Here is a 15,591-nt window from a genome sequence, read left to right on the forward strand (position 1 = left end):
TCATGGGTAGAAAGGTCCTGTTTTTAGGTTACATTCACCTATCAAACCTTACCACCCCTATCTAAATAATTACTTCAGTCTGACTAAGTGGTCTTTTGTGATGTTGATGTCCTCCAGCTAATATTTCCTCACTGCTAGTTGCTTTTATACAAATAATTATAATAGACATTTATTGCGTTGTCTCTCAAGGGTGACCAGTCTAAAGATATAGCTCCTTATAATGGGCCTGATTTGTAAAAGCTGATCAAGACTGGAGAAGTCAAACTATGATGGGTGAACCTGGGTGATCAAACCAAACCATTTGCTATTAGTCGGCACCTGTTTTTAATCGTGAACCAGATTCCTTCAAGGTTTGCTGAATCATCCATGTTCTCCCATAATAGTCTATCTTCTACAGTTTTGGAGAGCTATAATAAATCAGGCCCAATGTGTACAAATGGTAAATTTCCATTGATGGAAACAATTCTTACTGACCACTTCTGACAGTACAAAAAGCAATGTTCAGCTCTATTGAGAGGGGATCTTCCTGCATCCTCCTTCATAGATCATATATAACACTCGGCCATTTAGTGATATGGTGCAGCTTTACCATGGCATAGCAAGACCCAGCTGAATGACATCTCACTAGAGAACTGTCCAATGCTAAGACACTGCAAAAATCCCCACAGTGATTTTTTTCTTTCCAGCCCTCCAAATTGTGATTGAACATATCTGTTTTAAAACCCATACTAAGTCTTATTTTTTTTGATATAGTAAATATAAATAATTACTGTGTGAAAATAGGCATAAAAGTTTCATATTTTCTGAAGAGTAAACATTTTTTACAGTAAATTATAAAAACAAACTGGTTAACCAGACAATACAACTGACTAGACATTAAAGATGGACTACGACAAAGTTTCATTGGGCAATGCATAAACTAAATGAATAATTTAAGTCAAGGACTGATAAAACAAAGGATTTCATATTAGACAACAACTAAATGTCGCATAGCAGATGTTGCCAAAGGTCTCTCAATAGCTTTATTCTCAGATGTCTGCTAAGGATCTAGGAAGTCAATATGGCCGATTAACTGGTAACTATAGTATTTTATTAATCTGAGTACTGTGGCAAGGCAGCATGTGAAACAGTACGATTCATAGGATTTCCTCAATGACTCTTTGAATTGTCTATTATCCTCCCTTTATGTGTGAACCTTTTATTTCTACCAATATGCATTGATCCTGATTTATTAAAGCACTCCAAGACTGGAGAAGATAGACTAATAATGGAAAATTCAGGTGATGCAGCAAACCTGGAATAAATTAGGTCCATGATTAAAAACATTTGTAAAACAATAGCAAATGATTTTAAGAAATCTATTGCATGTTTGCTGGATCATCTATGTTCTCCCATGATAGTCTATCTTCTCCAGTCTTGGTGAGCTTTAATAAATCAGGCCCATTGCATCTATGGTGACTGACCCATTGGCACAATGACCTCCTAAATCTGGCAGCAGTGGAGTTTGTTTTTTCTTAGACATAAGAATCTGTCTATTTCAAATCCTCAACATTTCAATGGGATTCAAATCAAGAAATTAGCTAGGTCTGTCCAATACTCTCATTTTCTTTTTTTGAGCCATTCCTTGGTGAATTTACTAGTGTGCTGGGGAATCATCTTAATTACTGCAAACTGCCAAGAGCCAGCATACCAAACAAGAAAGCAAACATAATCCATAACATTTCTACTATGATACTTAAATGTTGGTATAGGGATCTCCTGCCGTGCTGTGTTCGGTTTGTGCCAAAGATCTCTTTAGGCCAATAGAATAAGGACCTTTTATTTATTATGTCCCACCAGAAACATTGAGCAATATATCCTAAATATATAGGGGTGATTTTTTAGGCAGACCGCAGTCTGACATGTGAAAATGTGTATTAAAATACAAAGGAAGCAACTGTCTGTTTGGCTTCACACTTATGGAAAGTGTAAAATGCAACTTCTTAAATGTCTCCTTATGAATACAGCTGCAGTAAATGGTAACATGTTGTGGGGTGTTACGACATTTATCACCTGATTTTGTCTAATTATGCAGAATAGCACTTTCCAATCAATGAGGCACAATTTGAGGCCCGTGCACTTCCTTTTCAAACCTTTGCAAGCCCTAAAGGACATTCTTGTCTTTTAAATTGACATATATCGAGTTTACACATCCCCCTTCCATGACATAAAGTAAAGTCTAATTGTGCCAATGAATGTCAATACTTTAAAAGGAATTATATAAATGACTTTAACCCAAAGGGAAATGTAACGGGCTATATGCTAATAACCTGACCAGTAATAAACTAAATTTAGCCTCATGTCAGTAAAAAAGTGAGTAAACTAACACGCTTTGATATATCAATAGAACACTCAATACCAACATAAGACAATTAAGAATTCTTTAGGGAACATGAGTACACAGATAAGGGCAACTTTTCTTTTTAACAAATTATGCAGCTAAATTATAACACAGTCCACAGCTTTTTAATTCATGCATTTTAATACGTTTTTAAAAAACATCTAAAACGCAACAGTTATCTCGTATAAAGGGGATGGTGAAAGATCATGGGGTATTTTACTTACAATGGTAGAACTCACCTGAAAAGAAAAAGTCCTGTTGAATGTGACTAACAACTTCTAGCTATACCAAGATAAATGAGAACCTTCATTCTCCTTAACCAATGCAAGATCACTTTTTCATAGTCCGGATTCTCAACACTTTTTCAGCCAATTTTCTAAGGACAAATTTGGTATTGTTACCTGTTATTTTCATTGCCCTTAAAAGATTATATTTTTTTATATCATTATTTAATACTTATAATAAAAATGTATTGAAACTAAAAAGCAAAATGGAATTAGAAAAAAAGAGTAGAGAAGAACATATAGTTACATATTCCTATAGATTATCTGGTGGTATGGCCTTCTCTGGCGGGAATCTTACTCCCTATATTGCCTTAATGAAGCATAAGAAGCCCCCACTACTTTTAACAGACATGTACCTGCAAGGAATACTTATAATGGTGATAAAAAGGGCCACTCTTCTATCTATGTAGCCAGATGTATACCACTGCCACAGATATATGTCATCTATAGGCCTATTATGTGACTTACTATTATACCCTTACATTGTACTATTACAATTATACACTATTGTACACTATACCAACATTATCAAGCCACTTCTCCTGTATATTGAAGACTAGACCTGCTACATTTGCCATCACCTCCAAACCCAATGACTGCTGTTTACCTCCTGCTTTAGTTTACTAATATGTGTATGTATTTGCTCTATTTATATCTTTGTCTTGCGCGGAAAAAAGAAATTCGTGTAGTAATATTGTTAACTTCCAATAGCTAATATTGACGAAACCTTGTTCCTTTAAAAATGAATTTTTTTGTTTAATTCACTTCAAGTTTATTTTCTAAAATAATTGGTGAAGAACCAGTTTTTATGCTATAAGTTGGGGTCATGGTTGATCCTTATGAAAACCCAATAGGGTAAATTTTCCCTGTATTTCTCTCTCCCCAAATATTAATCCCCATAAAATATCATAAACAAATTTTCTAGGCAACAGCCCCATTAAGAAAAAAAATTCTGTGTAGAATGAATGGAGAGTACATTGACAACAAACCAAATAATGGTTCCCTGTTTTTTTCATCATTTTTTTACTTACAGTTTATTATGAAAGTATTATAAACCTTTACCAGCCATTAATATAAATGATAGAATATGATGTGTACATGCTGATATATACTAAATATTCAAACAGTATATTAACCAAGGCAAAAAAGAGCATAAACCAGCTATGCCATACCCAGCGTCCCTCTTGTAAATAAACTATGGCAACTGGACCTGTAATATTTATGTTCCAGCCATTCCTATGGTTTCTATGCATCTTTTATTTAGAAACTCTGCTCCTTTCTGGTTCACCATTACTGTTTCCATAATCAATCATGACAATACTGATTTATTGATAAGCCATCAGGCTGGAGACTGACATAGTGGTGACATAGAAAACCACAAAGTTGAACAATTGATGAAATTCTAAATCAGAAAAAGTATGATACTTGCCTGCCTGTAAAGGATGTAGGGGGTGTGTAAAACACCAAAATCCCAATTCCTTTGGCATGAAAAAAGTAGACGCATGTTTAGCATTCACAGATCTTTTCCTTTGCTCACTGATGCAATGGGCCAGATTTATTAAAACTCTCCAAGACTGGAGAAGATGGACTATCACGAAAGAACCTGGGTGATCCAGCAAACCTAGAGTTCTTAAAAATAATTTGCTATTAGTGACAAATATTTCCATTTCTAGAGCAGATCCATTCCAGAATTGCTGGATCACCCAGGTTCACCCATAATAGCATATCTTCTCCAGTCTTGGAGAGTTTTAATAAATCAGGCCCAATAGGAAAAGCCAGATCTGCCAGATTGCTTCTCTTAGTCTCATTGTCACCATACTGACAAAACCTATAATGTTCTCTTTGTGTTATATCTAAAAGTTTGGAATAATATTATGTAGCAACTTTTTGAAAAGTTTTAAAGTAAAAGTTCCTGCTGAACACTATCTTCAACAGAGTAATAAGAAAAATAGAGCAATATGGAAAATGTAAATACCACCTGTCAGAATGGATCCCTCTAACAAAAGAAGCACAGCTCCTTAGGCATCAAGAGTGTCAGGGATGTTTATTTTATTGTGCTGCTTTTTACAGAATATTCTTATTGTTCAGACTGCCTACATCATCCTATATCAACCAGGGAGATCAGAAATTCTAAAGAAACAAGGCAGAGCTCCTCTGGATAGAAATGTGGGTGATCAATCATTACAACAGAAACACAGCACACTGAATGATAAACCTGAGATAATGTGCTGTATAAGGAAAGCATGTGATTACACATTCATGTTAAAGTAGCCAGCAGTTTACTTTAGGCATGTGCTTTATGAATCTGTCAAAGAGCGAATAAATGCGCTGAGCAGGAAACATATATCACTTCAAATGTTAACATTCAGTTCATATGAAAACCTGGAGATACTGCTTTGCAAGCTAGAATGACATTTCATTGTTTTAGATTCCATTTATTTTGAAGTTTAATAATTATCAGCATTGGTTTTATATATCTCTTTATTCACATAAAGAGATATATAAAACCAATGCTAATATTTATTAAACTTCAAAATAAATGGAGGGAGCTTCTTCGACTGCTGAAGAAATGTCTGAAAATATTTTTGTCTATACGTTACAGTTTATATATCGCCAAGATATTCATTAAGATCCAATCTGGAAGACGAATACTCCAATTTCTTCTAGTAAAGGGAAATATATGCTTCAGATGACATGAGAGCAACTCCAATGAAAGTGAATTGGAGGGATAGGGTTGATCTGGGGAATTCATGCTTCTTTTCCATTGGTTTAATGTCCAATGCTAAGCACCTCTGTGTCCTGTTTCTTACCTATATGTGGCTAGGAAAATTAGCTGGCACCCAAGCATGGGAAGAAATAGGGAAACAATCCCAAAATATAGCCAGTCTGGGATTTAGGTTAGTCATACACAACGCATATATTTTCAATTTGACGATTGATTTCATGTACAATAAGTATTAGGGAGAAATGTGGATGGAAAATTGTATTAGTTAACAATTGTAATTTGAAATTGAGGTAGTCCCCAGGTTACATACGAGATAGAAACTGTAGGTATGTTCTTAGGTTGAATTTGTATGTAAGTCAGAACAGGTACATTATTTTAATATATGCAATTAGGACAGATGTTTGTCTCAACATATTATTAGGCAGCACGGTGTCAGTTACTGTATAAAATCCTCACTGTGAGTTAATCACAAACAAACAAAGCAAAAAAAAAAACCTTATGGAGCTTATGAAATGAAGCCTAGACATTCATTAACTTCTGGAACAAGATGTGGTTTGATATGCAAAAAGAAACTACTGCAGAGTTTGTCTTGGTCATTAAAAAGTTAAAATATGTTACAGATCAGCTCAGCTCTTAATATCACCCACAACCTCAGCTGTGTTTAGCAAAGGATTTCTTCTGCAAGTCTTTCGAACCACCCCCTCCCCCCATCAAGTCTCTGTCCTGCACACAGCGAGCAGGAAAGCCCTGTTCGTATCTAGGAGTTGTCCGTATGGCGGATGTCCTGTATTACTGTAATTCATTTTTACAGTGATACCTTAATTAGATATTGCCTGTTATATTGATGCTTTGACTTAAATGTCATTTAACTTGCTGACCCTCAACAAGTAGAGATCACTTTAAAGCATATATACAAGAAAATACATTTCTAATATAGAAAGGTGGATCAACTCATAACATCTTAACTCTAATTTTTCTACAGAAATCTACAGCATCCATGTGTGCTTCTGCCAATAGGCTTGAAGAGCATTAATTTTCATGTAGTGGCAAGAAGAGTTAGATATCACCCAACATTCACCTGTTATTCTCCCTGTAATTCAGATGACTAGCCCCCTCCTATCGTGTTATACTTCCCCCACCTCCAAGATTGTAAACTTTTTGGGACAGGGTCCTCTCCTCCTCCTGTGTCACTGTCTGTATCTGTCTGTCATTTGCAACCCCTAATTAATGTACAGCGCTGTGTAATATGTTGGCACTATATAAATCCCGTTTATTAATAATAATAATAATAATAATATTATTATTAATAATAATAATGACTAAAGGTTGCCAGTGCGTTATTTTCTTACCCTAACTGGAGTGGCATATTGGCTCAATTAGGCAGTCTTTCCTTGGCAGCACTAGGGTCCTAGCTTTGAATATGCTCTTCCCATGTCTGTTTGTTTTTCTACATACGAAAGTTTCATCCCCAAAAACATGCAGTGGAGTTATTTTGCTGCCTGTCAAAACAGGATAATAATTAAATGCCTGTGCAACAAATACTGTTCAATCAGACTTTCTGTTTTTGCATCTTCCGTTCCATCAGACAATTTTTGAACGAAAATGTATAGTTTGTTCAGAAACAGGTCTGGGTCATTCAAGGGTGTTCTTCTTAGGGTTTCCTATTCAAGGTATCTTCTTACTAGGCCTTGAAAAAAAAATATACAAACACTTTAAATTAAATTTTAAAATTTTAATTTTTTTTAATTTAAAAAGAGTTATAATAGCTTCCAATGTAATAAAACGCCAAAAAAATAACCTATTTTCAAACACTATTGTGAACAGCCTATCATTTATATTGCTTTTTATAACACAAGTACAAGTAGCATATTGCGATCTGTATGCTAAAATGTGACAGTATGAATGGTCCAAAAGTTGAACTATTGTGGAACCTTCTTTGTCGGAACAATCTCGTTAATTATTTTGACTACTCAACTTACAGTCATTGTTATACTGGTTTGTATTGATCTACACTATAAATATCACAAGCAAAATAAAGAATAGTAAAAGATGTGCACTGGGTGGTATGCTGTCATCTGTTTGGCCACTCTATCATTCCCTTGCTATAAAAAACCACATGCTTTTTCTTCAAAGTTCCTCATCTATCCCACCAAGTCAACTAAAGGCAGGTGAAATATCAGAATGAAGTTAAATAGGCAAAATCTAGAGGGTCTGAGCTCATTATTGTATGCAGACACCGCTGGTAAAAATGTTCTTCTCTCCATGCAAATGAAAGCATTTTAAATATGAATTATGGTTGAAATGAAACACAGCTTTCATGTTCAGAGCTTCAGTCTTTAATCCAAAGCTGTAATGCAGAAGGCTACCACATGCCCCGTTGTTGATCTTGGAACCCCACTTGTCAATGAAGGATATGGTATCCAAAATATACCCAATTTGAACTTTTCTGTTTCTCACACACACAGAGGGCTTTAAGCATCATGTTTCACACATCCAACAGATTTAAACTGAAAATCTGAATTATGGTGGTGATAGAGCAAAGACAGATGACGTTAGCGAAAACTTCAGGAAGAAGACTTTATTTCTGAAATATGCCTACAATATATTATACAGGACAGGAATATGGTAAATTGGATGAACATCATAGTTGCAATGGCCATGAAACACTATTAACATTTAATTTACTTGTGTACACATTGCCTGATGTTGATAGTGAAAAGTATATCCCATACAATAGTATAAGCAGGAATCTCATTAATTACTGGAAAAATATCTTACCATAGATTTTATGATCTCATGTTGCCCAATACCATTTGTACAGTAAACAGAATGCTATGTCTCTGAACTCTTAGTCATTTGTAGTATGCCTTTATGGGGTCAGTTTATAAGTATTTTGCTACTGGCATTGCACATTAGAGTTACGGAGGCATTAAATAAAATCTTTTAAAAAGGCAACGCTATTGCTGGCCTTTTTTGTGTCCTCTTTACCATCTGGATGAATCACAGAAGGTAATGTTGCTCTTTAAAAATATTCTCAGATTAGTATTTACATCATACAAGTAGTGAAGAAACAATATATATATTTTTCCGAACAACTCAACTAGTCATTACACGCTGGAGACCTGTAATTTTAGTTCTCCATTTATGTGATGCATTGTTTGTGTATGAGTAGGTCTATGAAAGTTAAACTTGGCAAATAAAGCTTAAATCACATCTGAAACAGTTTGCAGATTATTACATCCATTAATCTGCATTTTAGAGTAATCATCTTTCCGCTTTGTGCAGTCCACAGACATTTTAATTATTAATCTAAGCTTTAACTAGCAGAGTACTTTTAGCTATTTCAGAGGCGCAGCATTCCCCATAAATGCTCTGTTACTTTGAATTATATTCCCGGTCAGCTCTTTGTGTAATCATGCATTGAATCGCGCTAAGTGCCAAAGCGTTAGTCTCTATGACAAGGAAGAAGTAGCATGTGGTTTTAGTAATATAATAAACAACAATGGAGTCACATTGAAGGATAACAGTGGAATACAAAGAGAATGTTCCTAGAGCATAGCTTGTGTTATTGTGATACAGTTCCTTTACTGTCTTATTATGTATTGCTGGGATGCTAGTGCCATTTATGCCTCTCATGCCATCTGAGATAGGACTACCATTCTTTTCTAAAAGCATTGTCTCCTCTCTTCACCTAAAAGGTCACTAACACACTCCAACTAATTCTCCTATAGGATTTATCCTATGCTAATAGAAAGGATGTAATATTAGGGGCTATGGTTGACATATACCTAAGGAGATAGAAAGGAGCAGAAAGCGTCAATTTCTGTTCTGCTAGACAAAGATGAAAACATACTGTATTTATAAATATATATATATATATATATATATATATATATATATATATATATATATATAAGAGAACCATTGTACCCTCTGAAACACATTTTTAGAGCAATTAGTAAGGAGCAGTTATAAATAGTTAACATGGAGTATATACTGATGTGATACCAGAACATCATACCAGTCTCTACTAAACTCCATTACATCTTCATTACACATTGCTTGTTTTACTAGTGTTATTCAAATATCTCACTATTCGATTCAACAGCTATTCGATGGAATAGGGGGATATTGTTCGGGTGATCGAACGTCAAATTCGAACACCATTAAAGTCAATAGGGCGGGGGAATTCCATTTTTTTTTCGGGACTGTGTAGAACTGCAAGAGCAATCAGGCAAGCGTGGGAATCATCCTGTCAGTGTCACAGGCCATGGAGTCACATACAGTTTTGCTAGGGCTGCAAGAGCAATCAGAGGAGCGGAGCTGATACCGTAACTATAGTAAGTGTCCTTGGATAGAGATTCTCTATCCAAGAACACAGGAGTACCACGGAAGCCCCGGGCACTAAAGGCTAAATGGGGAAAAGTCTCCCCATTCATTCACCTCTAGTGCTCTGTGATAGGCTGTGGAAAGGAACATCCTGATGACGCTTGAGCTGTCATCAGGGTTTACCTTTCCTCAGCCAATCACAGAGGCCGTGGGAATCATCCTGTCATTGTGGGATAACCTGTAAAAAAATAAAAGTTAGTTACACAAATCACATGCATTCAATAAATTACTTTAACATTAAAGCCTTTGTTTTTTAACACATTTTTTTACACACGAATCGTTTTTTGGGTCGGGTCTATCCGAATTCAAACAGTCATATTGGGGTCGCATTTAAGGACAACCCGAATTCGAACTCCAACACTAGTCTTTACATGATGTGCTTGTATTTTCCTATAGTAATATTAAAAATTATCACGGATGTATCATTTTGGACACCAAATGTGGCAAGCAACCTATTGTAAAGCATGCTTGCAAAATTTGGAACAGACAAATTTGTTTGTAGGCTCCCTGCAGTGATGACAGGTTCAGAAACTATCTTCTATGCTATCTGCTATCTTCTCTACTGACTTGACAGTGGACTTCTGAGTCTGCAGAGATCCCCTCAGCTGATTGGGTAGCCACTGATGATGTAACTCCAGCATGAGTATGTTGCACTGCTGTGACCTAAGTATAAACCGAGACTCTTTTTCACATGGAATTTTGAGGGAAAAGAAATCTGTTAATACTCGAGTATACTGTATATGGATATATAGCATCCTTATTCTTCAATTCTTTTCTATTCTATCTATATGAATGTATTGAACTGTCAATCTGCCATAGTCTATTACATATAGTGAAGCAACAATATAAAAGGTGGTGTCTCTCTCAGCAGTCAGTCACCCCCTCTGCAAAGAGATCACTGCTTACACACATTAAGCACAGTGCTTCTCTATAGCATGCTGCCAGAACAAATGCATTTCACCTTAACCTGTGGGGTTTTTCTAAAGCAAATGGACAATAGGACTCTGCACAGCCTCATGTCCTGATATACCTGGAATGAATTTTGCTTATTTAAACTGAGAGTTCAGTTTAGCTGTATGATTCGTAGGCTTTGCAACCTACTTTTATACCCACTTTAATAATGTATGCAGTTCACAGAAAGTAAATGTGTTTTTGCATTTCTGCTTACAAACATCAGTTATGTAATATTATTAAACAATATCAGCTACATGGATAATGTCTCATAATAGCAAGGGAAAGCACAATATGTACAGCATATATCATGGAGTAAAAGCTGTTTGATTGCTACTGTGCAATCATCTCGCTTGTTATTTTTATACTGGATTGAAATTGAAACTCAGATAAGTACTTGCTAAATCACTGTTTTGTTATTCGCTTGATTTACATGATTATTTTTTTCGGCTATGGTAGCTTTTGTTTTGCTTTTGTGTTACTGCCATTTCTAATTGTAATTTACTGAGTAATCTGGCCAGTGCATTGTAATCATTTGCACATGGGATCTTTGTTTCTTCTTGAGCTTTTTCACACATTTGCCTAACAAACAATGCTGCCACTTCTGCTATGCGTAAGTTATTTATCCTTGTTTATGTGCAATACAATATACAGCTACAACATTAGCTGCCCTAGATATAGAGAGAGATTTACAAATTTGTATATTAATGTACAAACTGAACTCTCTGTACTTTCTTTAATATCTTGTACAATACACGGTTCCCTTTAATAACAGCTCAATCAGCTATCATTACTAAACTAAACAGCCTCCAAGTTTTTAGGAATAATATACAGAATTTTGGAGTATGGAATCATGATTACTGTGCCTAGACCAGTTCTATTCATATATGCATGTAACCTGATTGTCTATATTCATCTGTTTGTGTCTCAAACCCTAACCAACATGCAGAGGCGTATTAAAGACCACCATTACAACTTATTTTCCAATATGGTGTGTCAAATGTCTCAAATCACTTAAAATTGTCTGATGGCTAGTCAATTCAAGAGAAAAAATGCAAGGGCAAAAAACTATAAACAGGAACCAAACTGGCAAATATAATTAATTGCACCCTACAAATGGGCACGTTTTGCAATACACTGCCAATAACCTGGCAAAAACTACAAAGGCAAGAAAGGGGGATTTGTGACAATGCACAAGTAACTAATAGGATATTTACAATGCCTGGGTAAGGTAAGAAATGGGCAATTATGGTAATACATGTGCAAACAAACAGAAAATTTTTTATAATGCACAGGAAACAAATGGCCAATTGTTACAACATCCGGGTGACAAATGGGCAGCCATGCCAATATATGAGTGACAATTATAGACATATATAAGTAACTGAACGTACTAACAGTAACTGAAGCCCAGGTTTCTGTGCTATTAGAGGCAGCATGCTGTTTGATTCATACCGAGCTACATTACTATTTAAATGTCTAGTTCACCAAACAAAAAGAAAGGAATAATTACTGTATGTTACCTTATTACAGAATCTTCTACATACCCACATGTACACCAATATTTCAATAGTCTGGAGGTGGTCAGATAACAGTACAATGTATAAATGTTGTTGGATAATAACCCTAATAACTGTTGTGCTCCATGCATCTGCAAAGGAATAGAAATATTTCTATTTTCACAATTTGTGTGGCTAGTTGGAGTCTACAAAAACTATTTCCACCATTGGCCTTACAGGTTTTAAAATTAGTTTTTGAACCTGATAACAGTCCTACATATTTTACTACCTATTACTAGACTCTACATCCATAATTCCAAATAATGATCCTTCTTTACCCTTGCCATACATTATCTTTTAAAATTCATATCATAAATAAACCTACCAACAAAAACATGTTTATGATACAGCAATCCTATTCTTTATCCTATCCTGTTCTTTGACATTGCTGAATAGGGATGAAAATCCAACGACTTGAGGAAATAACAAAGTCAATGATTGGTTTTTAAATGAAAATTCTAAAATTTTCCAGTGTATATAAATCCAAATAGCTCATTAAAATGTTCATTTGATTAAATGTAGATTATCTAATATTTAGATAAACATGTTATTGAAAGTCTCTTTAAGAACTGAATTTAGTCTTGCTGGTGTTTTGCTTTTATTGGTACACATAAACATAATTATTCCTCTGAGAGACACATCACCGGAAGACACATCCTTTGCTTTTATGCCTCAAGAGAAACCAAGCATGCTTTCAAATCACCTGCTGTATTGTACCATTCATCATCCTACTTTCTGCTCATTAGAAAGTGATGGAATGAAAAACATCCGACTGTTGCAGCACTGATAAACTGTGGAGCCACCTCTTTCATCAAACATTGGAGATTGCACACTAAAAAAAGAACACAACTAAACTTTCTTCCACTTAGTAGGTGCAATGTATGTACATCGTAGTTAACTATTACAGCATATCATGAAAAGTAGACCTGCTTTTATAGAGTTTCCATTGTCTGTATCCTTATTGGGAAAATTGACTATTACTTCCTGTCCCAGGGACAATAAGAAGCAAGAGGAAATATGTCTCTAGGATAGGAAATTCACACTTAGTAGTAACAGTCATAAGTATTGTCATGGGAAAAAGTCTCTATCAAAGCTTTATCAACACTTACGACAAATGTACATTTTTGAGATCCAATTGTCACAGGGGCAGGAAAGTGAAATCTTCTGAACAGCAAATTAATTGTTACAGGGGTGTCCAAAAATGGAGCATTATTAGAACAGTTAGCTAAAATCTAAAAGGTTAGTCCACCCAAAGGATAGTTTAAGTTCTGGATATAGCTTGGTGAATCAGATCTCGTTTTTATATATTTGGGGGTAGTGAGGCACTGGATCTTGGTTTATGCTGAAAGGTTAAGAAAGTATGGAAGTGGCAAACCAATTGCTCTCCAGAAAAGTATGTTTATTAATTCTTAGTCAAGATGACACGTGATATAACAGCCTCCATGGTGTTTTCCCAAACTTTACAACTTTATGTATGTTTTGGGTACTCCAACAGTGAGAGATAAGTCCTAACTTTTCCTCTGCAGTGTCGAACTGTGTGCGTTAGTTAGAGTATACAGACGGCATACACAGGTATATAATGTGCATGTGTGTTTCTTATTATACACATGTATACACTCAATGAAGGAAAAAGGAAGCAATGGATATGTGGCAATTATGCTAAGCACCTTCTGACTCAAAAGAAACTGACAGGCTTCATACCATGAATCTGTGTCCTTCTGCACTGCAAAGAACACAATACCTGAAACATGTTAAGACTGCAACACTGTGCAATACAATTATCAAACAGGTTGACTTTATTACTCAGACAAAGAGTCAAGTCAAGGTTAGTGTCAAGCCACCCAAGACTTAACGAATAGTGTATCTAGGGTCAATCCATGGTCTGTTCCTAAAAGTGCAGGAATAAGGAGCAGAGATTACAGATGAAGATGATACGTAGAACTAGGCTATATTTTACAATAAGCACCCTGCAGTACAGTACCCTGTAGAATGTATGGTAGGGGTGATTTTCTCATTTCTAATTACTTTCTCCCTATTTTCTGGTGCACTGAGCCAACAGTGAGATCAAATAGAATGAAGGTACTAGGCACAACTGAGTGTCTTTTATTTGCTCTATGCTTGCCATGTGCAACCCCATGTGCAGGGTTTGGTGAAAGGTTTTTAAAAAATATTTCAGATAACTAAACTAACAATACAGATATGCACAATCAGACATTTGCAGGTAATTCACAATCTGTTTGCTAGGATTATTTAACAGTTAAGCTGTCTGCTAGCCAGGTGAGTTTTCTGCAAATTAGGTAAATAACACACTATTAAGAAATATACCTAGATACCTAATTTACACAATTCCAATAAATCAGAATTAATTTACTAATTTCTTTATTCTGGTATTGATATTAAATATATAATACATTGATATTATTGCTGTATAGTGGGCTTTGTGCGCCTCATACCACTCTTGCAATATACAATCACACCAGAGTTAATGTAAATGGCTGTGCTGTTTGAGACTGCAAAGTTGATGATGTCCTCCCCCACTTATCTACCACTTCCAACTCTCACAGCTCATCTCAATGATGTATTTACATGTAGCTAGCTGTCTATAAAACAGCATTCAAGAGAACATTGGAATCCATTCATTCCCAAGACAATAATCTGCTCATTCCATGATATATAGTTCTGGAAGAGAGATGTCACATTGATCACATAGTGGTGACTCCAATATATATTGTAAAGAATATTCTGTTCCTTTCTGTACAGCATGGATTGTACATTAGAATAAGCCCCATTGTAAAATGTTACAAAAACTTGTACAAATATAGCTAGTTAGGTAATGAGGATGGCTCATACCACGCACTTTTACAACCTTCTTTGGAACTGAGACTCCCTTGTCATTGTATGATTATTATTGCAATTTATTGTTATTATATATTTTGGACTTTAGTATGTATATATATATATATATATATATACTGTGACATGGCCAAAGTAGTGATCTTTGAGGGAAGGTATATTTCTCCACATTTCCTCTCCTTTGGGAGAGATTAACCAGCTACAGGTCTGCTGGGATTCCAGAACTGGGTTTGCATTTCACTCAGAGGTGTTCTGATCCAGGCCAGAGTTTGCTTCTGACAGGCCTTTAATTACTGCACAGCTGGAAAGGGAAGGGGTGAAGCTGCCTGTGAAAGCCATTGTGTGACGCATGTGAGTAAAGGTTGCTGGAATGGTTTGAGTGGAGTTGGCTGGGTTAGTGCTCCTACTGGTAGAGAGGAATGTGCCTGCTGTAAAGTTAGTTCCTGACTG

Source organism: Pyxicephalus adspersus, chromosome 5 (assembly GCF_032062135.1).
Source record: "Pyxicephalus adspersus chromosome 5, UCB_Pads_2.0, whole genome shotgun sequence".
NCBI classification, from domain to species: domain Eukaryota; kingdom Metazoa; phylum Chordata; class Amphibia; order Anura; family Pyxicephalidae; genus Pyxicephalus; species Pyxicephalus adspersus.